The sequence below is a fragment of the Apium graveolens genome, chromosome 8 (genome assembly GCF_009905375.1).
Source record: "Apium graveolens cultivar Ventura chromosome 8, ASM990537v1, whole genome shotgun sequence".
NCBI lineage: Eukaryota > Viridiplantae > Streptophyta > Magnoliopsida > Apiales > Apiaceae > Apium > Apium graveolens.
In genome coordinates this window covers 35,102,977-35,113,328 of record NC_133654.1, presented here as the reverse complement: position 1 = coordinate 35,113,328, position 10,352 = coordinate 35,102,977, and the positions used below count along the sequence as shown (strand labels likewise).

The window sequence follows — 10,352 nt, the reverse complement described above, 5'->3', positions numbered from 1 at the left end:
TTGTTTCCGCTTCCACCCCCTTCTGATCAGTTGTTTCCTCAAGAATTGCATTTTCTGAAGCTGGCAAGGGCGCGGGCGCGCCCACCTTCTGGAGAAATTTTTCAGATTCTTCATTTTGATGAGTTTTAGGGCTAGCGACCTTTCCGGACCTCAAGGTGATTGCCTTCAACTGTTCCTTGACTTCCCTCTTTCCTGGATTAGCTTCTGTATCACTAGGAAGAGTTCCTTGTGGTCGGTTCAATAAAGCATTGGCAATTTGCCCTATTTGATTCTCCAGAATTTTGATTGAAACCACTTGGCTTTTACACATCAGCCTGAACTCCTCCGGTTCAGATTTTTCATTCAAATATGTACCTGCACCTCCATGAGATTGTTGTTGCATTCCCTGTGGCTGAAATTGTTGCCTTAGTGCAAACTGTTGCTGAAAACCAGGAGGATTGAAAGTTTTGTTTCCAAACTGCCGGTAAGGATGTTGCATACCACCCTGATTATTACTCCAGCTGAAGTTAGGATGATTGCGGTTATTAGGATGATAAGTGGCAAGAACTGGTTGCTGTGACCTCTGAAAATTGCTCACAAACTGAGCTGATTCACTAGATATAGCACATTACTCCATCGTATGCGAACCTGCAAAAAGCTCACAAATAGTAGTTATCTGATGAACACCATAGTTGGTCATAAAATTGACCTTCATAGTCAATGCTTTAAGATGAGCAGTGATAGCTGTAGTTGTATCCACCTCCTAAATTCCTGCTACCTTGCTTTGTGGTAGTCTCTGAGTTTGATTCTGATATTCATTAGTGGCCATAATCTCAATTAGCTCATAAGTTTCCTCATAGCTCTTAGCCCATAAAGCTCCACCTGATGCTACATTGAGCATAGGTCTTGAATGTGTTCCCAAACCATTATAAAAGTAATTTATCATCATCCAGTCAGGAATTCCATGATGAGGACACTTCCTAAGCATCTTCTTGTAGCGCTCCCATGATTCACATAGAGATTCACCTGATTGTTGCGTAAATTGAGTAAGAGCATTCCTGATTGCAGCTGTCTTTGCCATAGGGAAGAATTTAGTAAGAAATTTCTGATCATGATCCTCCCATGTCGCAATAGAACCTAGTGGTAGAGAGTGCAACCAGCTCTTAGCTTTATCCCTCAGAAAAAAAGGTAAAAGTCTCAGTTTCACAACATCTTCAGAAACATTGTGGAATTTGAAGGTGTCGTAGATCTCGATGAAATCCCTAATGTGCATATTGGGATCTTTCGTTGGAGCACCACCAAACTGGACTTAGTTTTGTACCATCTGAATCGTTTCAGGCTTGATTTCGAAAGTATTAGCTGCAATGGATGGTCTGACAATGCTAGACTGAATGCCATTGATTTTCAGTTGAGAATAATCCTTCAACGCTTTCGTTTCTGCTATCGATTCTCCCATTGCAACAAAAACTGGTAGTTTCGTAAGAGGGCTATTTTAAGCTAGAGGGGGGGGGGTTGAATAGCTTAATTACCAATTTAAAAATTGTTGTGGCATTTTAAAATAATTTATCCCTTTTTAAAACTTTACCGAGTGGTTATGCAGTTTATATGTGCGGAAAAATAAAGTACAAGGAAAGAAAATACCACACGTTATTTTATCCTGGTTCGTGATGGCGCAACCTCTAATAGATTCTCTCACCCCTACTCCAGTCCCCGAGCTCCTCTCCCAGACTCGGGATTTTTCCTTATAATAAACTCGCTCCTTTAGTAGGCGGAAAAGCCTTTACACCCTTACAAGTATTTATCTTGGTGCGTAACACAAGGGTCACCACCTCAAAATAAATGTAATACCTACACAAATTATCTTAGACATTACTCCACGCTATTTCTTCAAAGTTGTTGTAGAACCTTTGCGTGGACTTGGCTTCCTTAGCTTTTGTCGGTCTTGGATCTTAGTGATCCAGTCTTGGGTCTTTCCGCTTCTTCACGGTGCAAAAGCTACTAACTCCCCATTAGTACGTCTAGGACTTGGGTCTTAGAACGAGAATTACCTCACATCACTTCACCTCACTACAAAACTAATAAGACAATCAATGAAACAAACCAAGTATAGAAAAAATGGTTTGATATAGTATGCTACTGTACTAGCCCATAAATAGTATAATATTCAAATAAGAATATTAAAACTAAATAAGAATACTTGACTTAAGATAATAAATAGTAGTCCAAGTATTTTTATGATTACTCCTTTATAGATTGAATGGATAGGTGGAGTAATATGTGAAGTCTTTTTATGTTAAGAACTTATGGCTTATGACTTCTTTAGTATTCTTCTTCTTTCGATTATGTATTTATAGATCGAAGAATACTTTAATTACAACCTCGGAGTTGTAATTTTACCTTTAAGTATATCAACTTAAGGTTTTAAGGTATACTTGTATATTGACGATTATAAGGTCAAAGTATACTCTTTTAACTTCAAGCATAGTTTATAAGATTTATGAGTCTTATCCAAGATCCAAATAAATTAAGTGCAAGTAATTGGCTTAAGATTGTGCTTTCGAAGTTTGGACGAATAATTACGAGTATTTTATAGATATCATAGTATAACCCCACGGAACACTGAAGATGTTAGAAGGGGCTTATACGATATGACTTGTAATTATTTATATACACGATATATGTTAGCCAAGATCCAATTAAATAACATAAAATTAATTAGCTAACTCGTGGATTTGATTCATCCTTAATTTTAACGGATGATTACGAAGTGTTTATGTAATATATAATTGTTGATGTTAAAGATTAATGGAGATAACAATGTCATTAGCATCTCTGATCATAGTATGAAGCAAGTCAAATGGACATCTGATCTAAGTAGAAGATTAATGAACATTTATTTTCAGTAATCAGTTAAGCTTGGGGTCAACCCTGAGTAAGTTGTATTGTTATCTAAATTTGTATTTTGTACTTGTAACACTTAAAGTCTGTAAAAATGCAAAGGAGCAGACTGGAGTCTTTTTCCTAAAACAGTATCAAGCCTAAAGATTCTACTTGGAAGAAGATCAAGAAGATCATGCCTCAGAAGAATTTTGAAGAAGCTTGGAGTTGAATAAATGTGTTTGGAGAGAAATACCCTAAGTCAAGATCTCTACAAGTCACATATTTAATGTTATAGAGAAGTCACTCGAGAACTCCAGAATGGCTTATCGAGAAGTCATTCAAGTTGCAGAGAGTATTGACGGATGAGGAACATCCATCAGAATAGTAGTTTGGCTAGTCGACGGATGACTGCTGTTAGGCACATCCGTCGGGTTACAATCACTACTCGACGGATGAGAAATATCCACCGGGATAGAAGAAATGAATGAATTCAGAGTAGAGAAGTCAGGAAAGCTACTAGAGAACTCAGGAAGATATCGACAAGCAAAATTAAAGAAATGAAGATTGGAGATATCGACAAGTCATTCCTTCACTAGAAAACTTGGAATTATCGATAAGTCTACACTCAGTAGAGAACTCTGAGTTATCGATAAGTCAAAGTGAAGATGTGAAGACTAGAGATCTCGACAAGCTGAAGACCTCTATAAGCCAAACTCAATATGGAGTGCTAGAGATCTCGATAAGCTTATGTACTTATCGAGATGTCAAGTGTTCTATTAATTCAAACTGGAGATCTCGAGGTACAGTCTCAAAGTATAGAATTGTAGATCAGTTCAATATCCAAGATAAACAATCAACAAACAATCCAACAGCTGGATTGAAAAGTCTACAAAAAGTAGCTTGAAGAGTGTGCAAGATCAATGGCAAAGATTAACTGATAGAGGAAGTTTAAAGTGAACACGGGATGCTAAAGATATGCTAAGCCAGAATTGGAAGATTTGCTTTTCTATAAATAGAAATGACAAGTGACAGTTTAGAAAAGCTAATAGCATGTTTATTATCCACTGTGAAAACCAGCAGTTAACTGAGTTATAAAGTTAACACTGGTCCTTTAGTTAGTAGTAACAATTTAGATCAAATCTCTTGTATCACTCTCAAGAAGAAGCTGAGCTCTTTAACATCAAAGAGCTTAGAAATTTTGTAGGAAAATAGTCTTAATTTTTAATATAAAAATTAAGTGAGTTTTGAAGATCTGTGTTCTTTATTTTCTGCAAGTTTAAATTCTGCATGAACACTTTTCTATACAAGATTTAATTTACTTTGTTCAACCATTAAGTTTCAAGAAAAGCCTAAAATCAGAAAAACACATTCACCCCCCCTCTGTGTGATTCATTACCTAACAAGTGGTATCAGAGCAAAATCTGAAAGTATACAGATTCAAGATCTTGGAAGAATGAATGCACATAAAATCAGTAGCATCAAAATTCCTACCTTTGACAAAGCTGACTACACTCTTTGGAAAAAGAAAATGATGCTGTTTATCAAGATGGCCAATCAATTCTATATTCAGATCCTCAAGAATGGACCCTTCATTCCTATGGTAAGTGTTGAGGAATCTACAGATGGAGACATGGTCATAGCAGCTCATTTTGCTCCAAAAGACCCAGCTGAGTATTCTGACCCTGAAAAGGAGAAAGTCTCCCTGGATAGCAGCTTGTAATTGATATTGATTGAGTCACTTGACAATGTGATGTACAATAATATTGTTAACTGTGACACTGCCAAGCAAATATGGGAGAAGATTGAAATACTCTGTGAAGGAACTGAGGAGGTTAGCTCTAATCAAAGAAGGATACTGATTTCATAGTATGAGGGTTTCATGGCTAAGCCTAAGGAAAGCATTACTGATGTGTTTGAAAGATTCAATAAGCTGATAAATGACTTACAGCTTCATGACAAACACTATGAAGCTGAAGAGGTGAATCTAAAGTTCTTGCTTACTCTTCCTGATCATTTAGAAAAGAAAATCTCAGCAATCAGGGAAGGGAGAGACTTGAGCGGAAAAACTCTGGAAGTTCAATATGGAATTCTCAAAACCTATGAACTAGAGATGATTCAAAGGCAATCACTGAGATCTGGCCAATGACATGTAGTAGATGGCTCAAGTGATTTAATAGTAAATGAAGGCCAAACATCTAATGATGAACCAAGATCTCATATTCCAGTTGCCTTTACAAGTGAGCAGAGAATAATTGATTCATAGGAGCAAGTCATACTATAGTTGGAAAAGGATGAGTTCTATACTCTTGAAGAACTGGATGAGCTAGATCAGTCAATGGCCTATCTGGATAGAAAATTCTCTAATATTAGAGTAAGGAAGCCAAGATACTTCGAAAGTAAAGGACAGTCCTTTAACAAAGATAGTAGCTGGAAGGAAAAAGGGAAGTACAATTCTGATAGCAAGACTGGCTACAAACCTGGATCTGTTGACAGATCTAATATAAGGTGCTTCAGTTGTGATGAACTAGGCCACTTTGCTACAAAATGCAGGAAACTCAAGAAGGAAAAGAAAGATAAAACTTATCTTGAACTTGAAGCAAAGTATGAAGCTCTTCTGAAGAAACAACAAAGTAAAGCTTATATTGCAGAAGGTAAAAGTTGGGATGACTCTGAAAATGATGAAGATGAAGAACTAGGAAACTATGCACTCATGGCCTTGGAGCAAGGAGAGTTATCCTCGTCTAAATCACAGGTACCAACTCTTACCTCCACTGATTTAAATGTAAATCAATATAAGGAAACTGTTGAAAAGATGAGCACAGAAATGTTTCACATTCATACAAGCATGGTTGCTGCTAATGAAGAAGTTAGCAGATTAACAAAGTTAAATGAGAAGCTTGAAAGTGAAAAACAAGAAGTTGAATTGTTGAAAGTGGAGCTTGAAGCCTTGAAACAAGAAAATGGTTATCTGAAAAACAAGCTCAAGTGTGCAAATGAGATTGAGGCTGTGCTAAGAGAAAAACTGGAGAAAAGTGAAGTAAAGTTGAAGTCCTTCAAGAATGCATCTGAATTGGTTGGTTAGTACCATGAGAAAAACAAACCATGTGCAAATATTGCTATTGGTCTTGATTATGATACCTTAAACAAAAAGAAGAAAAACACTGGAGACAGAGGAAAAGCAACAATGAGTGAAAATGTTCCAGCAATACTGAAAAATATTGGATCACCTGTGTTTAAGACTTGTGAGGTAAACTTCAGTGAAGAAGAATTGATTATCAAGCAAGAAATTACAAATGAGGATAATGAAAAGAGGAATACCAATTCAATTCAATCTTCCAAGACTGAAGAAAATCTTATGGACAATCAAAGTACCAAGACTACTGTCAAAGAAACCAAGATTGAAGATGCAAGAAAGAAAAAGAAAAATAGAAATAGAAGAATGGGGATAAACAAAAGCAATAATCTGACCAATGTTGTAGATGCTCCTGGAAATAAGTGTGAAAAATGCGGCTCTGCAAATCATCTAACTTACCTTTGTAAAAAGGGTGTTAGTAAGCTAACTAAAGGAGCCTGCAAATACAATGAAGCAGATTTAAATGATCCCTACTCATTCTGTGATAAGTTTGACTACATCCCTTGTAACTTGAAAGTGATGAAGAGTTGCCACAAACTGAGAGTAGACCTTAAAGAATCAAAAATTGAGTCTACATCAGAAAGGGATAGTGCACAACAATCATTGAATTCTATTTTATCTGAAACAAATCACTCTACTTCTGCTAAATCAGTTAACAAGAAGAAAGTACCCAACACCTGAATCTCATTGTGTTCAGGGAAAAATGAAGAAAGTCATATAGATCATTGAGAGTGGATGTTCCAGACATATGACAGGTGATAAGGCCCTGCTATCACAGTTTGAGGAGAAAGGTAGCCCATTGGTGACCTTTGGAGACAACAACAAAGGATTCACAATGGGATGTGGCAAGATTGTTTCTGAAAATGTTGTCATTGATGATGTAGCACTAGTAGTTGGTCTTGAGGTTAATCTTCTTAGTGTTAGCCAATTTGCAGACAAAGGCTTTAAAGTTTTATTCAACAAAGAAGAATGCACCTTTATCAGTAAGAAAACTGGTGAAATTGCTCTGAAAGGAGCAAGGAAAGGAAGCTTGTTTGTTACAGACTTGGACTCAACAAATAAGGATGGTATTTGTTGCTTCTACACCAAGGCATCAGAAGAACAAAGCAAGCTATGGTATAAGAAGCTGTCTCACTTGAATTTCAAGGCAATTAACAACTTAGTCAAAAAGGAGTTGGTGAGAGACATGCCAAAGCTGGAGTTTGCTCAAGTTGAGGTCTGTGAAGCTTGTCAGAAAGGAAAGATGAAAATATCTAGTCACAAGTCAAAAGTTGTGAATTCTATTAGTGCACCCTTGCAGCTTATTCACATGGACTTGTTTGGGCTAGTAAATGTCTTATCAATTTCAAGGAACAGATATGCACTTGTGATGGTGGATGATTTCTCAAGATATACTTGGGTAGAGTTCATGTACTCTAAAGATGAAACTCCACATATCATAATTGAGCACATTAAGAAGATAGAAAAATAGGCTGAAAATTACAATTGTGTGAAAAGACTGAGAAGTGACAATGGAACAGAATTTACAAATGTTATATTAAGTGAATTCTGCAAAGGCAAAGGCATTGTTCAAGAATTCTCAGCTGCCAGAACACCTCAACAAAATGGAGTAGTTGAGAGAAAGAACACAACATTAGTTGAAGCTACTAGAACAATATTACAAGATGCCAAGTTTCCAACAAGTTTCTGGGAAGAGGCTGTCAACACTGCATGTTATACTCAGAACAGATATCTCATTAACAAGGCACATGGCAAGTCACCCTACTCAATTATGTCTAAGAGAAAGCCTACTGTAAAGCATCTTCATGTGTTTGGAAGCAAGTGTTACATTTTGAAAGACAACTCTGAATATGTGGGAAAATTTGACTCAAAGGTTTTTGAAGCAATTTTTCTGGGATATTCACTGGAAAGAACAACCTACAAAGTCTATGTGATTGATCAAAAGAAGATCATGGTAAGCACACATGTGACCTTTGATGATAACAAGTGTCCAGGCTTGGAATGCCTTAATGGTAATGAAGTTGAAGCCCTTGCATTTGAAAACCTCAACATTTATAGTGATTCTGATGAAGAAGATGAAGTTAATGCACAAAAGTTGATGAATGAAGAGACTATTGAACAAGAAAATCATGGGAATGGAAGCTCATCTCAAACACCTGAATTTTACAGCACAAACTCAGGGGGAGAAAGAGAAGAAGGATCTACCAGTCATACCAGTGATGAAGACAATGATGAAGGCACAAGTCAACAAACTCACACAAGAAAGTGGGATAGAAGTCACTCTAGAGAAGCAATTATTGGTGATCATACTGCTGGTGTGAGGACTAGAAGTGCAACTGCTAATGAGTGCCTACATGCATGTTTTATGTCTCAAGTAGAGCCTAAGAAAATTGATGAAGCTCTACTGGATCCTGACTGGATATCTGCCATGCAGGAAGAGCTGAATCAGTTTGAAAGAAGCAAAGTATGGAAGTTAGTTCCTGCACCAAAGAACAGAAGCATTATTGGAACAAATTGGGTGTTCAGGAACAAAATGGATGAAAATGGTATAGTTACCAGAAACAAAACAAGGTTGGTTGCAAAATGCTACTCATAAGAAGAAGGAATTGATTATGATGAAACTTTTGCTCCTGTTGCAAGACTTGAAGCTATAAGAATTTTTCTAGCATTTGCTGTACATTCAAATTTTAAAGTGTATAAAATGGATGTCAAAAGTGCCTTTCTGAATGGTGAGCTAGAAGAAGAAGTTTATGTGCAACAGCCTCCTGGCTTTGAGGATCCAAAATTTCCAAATTTTATGTATAAGTTACTCAAGGCTCTATATGGACTAAAACAGGCACCCAGAGCTTGGTATGACACACTATCATATTTCCTATTGAAGCATGGTTTTACTAGAGGAACAATATACCAAGCTCTCTTCTACAAGAAACATGGTGAAGATATGATCCTAGTTCAGATCTATGTGGATGATATCATTTTTGGTTCTACTAATGAGAAGTTGTGCCAAAGATTCTCCAAGCTTATGCAAAGTGAATATGAAATGAGTATGATGGAGGAACTGAGTTACTTCCTTGGACTTCAAGTCATCCAAAGAAGTGATGGTATCTTCATCAGCCAAACTAAATATATCAAGGATATCTTGAAAAAGTTTGGAATGCTTGATTGTTCACCTGCATCTACGCCTATGTCTACTACAACAAAGTTGGATTAAGATAAAAAGGGCAAGAGTGTAGATATCTCAAGCTACAGAGGGATGATTGGATCATTGCTTTACTTAACAGCAAGTAGACCAGACATCATGTTTGCAATATATCTATGTGCAAGATTTCAAGCCAATCCAAAAGAATCACATTTGATGGCTGTAAAGAGGATTTTTAGATACTTGAAGGGGACTCCAGACATGGGATTATGGTACCCTAAGGGAACTGGTTTTAAAGCTATTGGCTATACAGATACAAATTTTGCTAGATGCAGGGTTGACAGAAAGAGTACCAGTGGAAGCTGTCAATTTCTTGGACAAAGACTTGTATCCTGGCACAGCAAGAAACAACAATATGTATCAACTTCTACAACTGAAGCTGAATACATAGCTGCAGGAAGTTGTTGTGCTCAAGTGCTTTGGATTAGAAATCAGCTAATGGATTATGACCTAGTGTTACACAAAATTCCTATCATGTGCGACAATACTAGTGCTATATCTATAGTAGCTAATTCAGTTAATCATTCTAGGATAAAGCACATTGATGTGAGGTACCACTTTATTAGAGAACATGCTACTAATGGTATCATTGAGCTCATTTTTGTACCATCAGAAAAATAACTAGCTAACATTTTTACTAAACCTTTGGATGAAGCAACTTTCACTAGACTTGTAAGTGAAATTGGAATGCTTAATTCTTTATCCTAAGGCAAGAACTCAGCTAATGTTTTACAGCAGATTAATCTCCAGTAAATCAAAATTAATTTGATTAAATTGGAATTTAACTGAAATATGAATTATAAATATTTCATAAATCTCTTCATATTTGTTTTTCAAATTCAATTAACTTGGAATTTTTCAAATTCTAAGTAAACTGCTTAGTTGTTAATTTACATTCTTCATATGTAAAATTAACACAAGGTAGAATTGCATTAACCAAAAGTATTTAGAGAACTGAGTTCTCGATAAGCATAAATTGACTTCTCGACAAGTCATTTTAGAACTTCTCGAGTGAGTGCTCGATAAGTCAATTTACTGACTTTTCGAGTGACTTCTCGATAGGCTTAAAATGACTTATCGATAAGTCCTTGTAGAGTTCTCTAGTAGTGTTCATTCACAGAGTTCTCTACAAGTACAATTTTTGACTTATCAATAACTCAG

The 10,352-nt window shown here is 36.4% G+C and overlaps 1 non-coding gene across 1 annotated transcript; it reads left to right on the top strand.

Moving 5' to 3' along the window:
- The first annotated feature begins 938 nt into the window (after positions 1 to 938).
- LOC141682338 (small nucleolar RNA R71) lies at positions 939 to 1,045 on the top strand. The gene has a single exon (XR_012559739.1). It is a non-coding gene; the product is annotated as a small nucleolar RNA R71 (small nucleolar RNA).
- The last annotated feature ends 9,307 nt before the right edge of the window (positions 1,046 to 10,352 follow it).